Below are 340 nucleotides of genomic sequence, written 5' to 3' on the forward strand. Positions count from 1 at the left end.
ATATTAATTTGAAATTGCAAACAGTTCACATATTTTTCTTAATCACACTATTCTAAATTTCAGTTGTTGAGAAAAGTAACTGTTGTAAGTTCTGTTTTAAAGTCTTTCCCACCAGAGGGCTATATATAGGTGACGACTTCAGTGCTGACATAAAATGTCATTAGTGGTAGACGGATCATGGGTTAGAATCCTCTTACCATCGGGCGCGGAAGATTTTCGTGGAGTTTATCTCCATGTAATGCAAATGCGGGTTAATCCCATCAAAAAATCCTCCACGAAGGCTATTTGTTCAAATACTTGGTCTAGGAGTTCCCTTGTCTTCTGGATTGGATTCAAAATT

The sequence above is a fragment of the Parasteatoda tepidariorum genome, chromosome 8, assembly GCF_043381705.1.
Source record: "Parasteatoda tepidariorum isolate YZ-2023 chromosome 8, CAS_Ptep_4.0, whole genome shotgun sequence".
Lineage (NCBI taxonomy): Eukaryota > Metazoa > Arthropoda > Arachnida > Araneae > Theridiidae > Parasteatoda > Parasteatoda tepidariorum.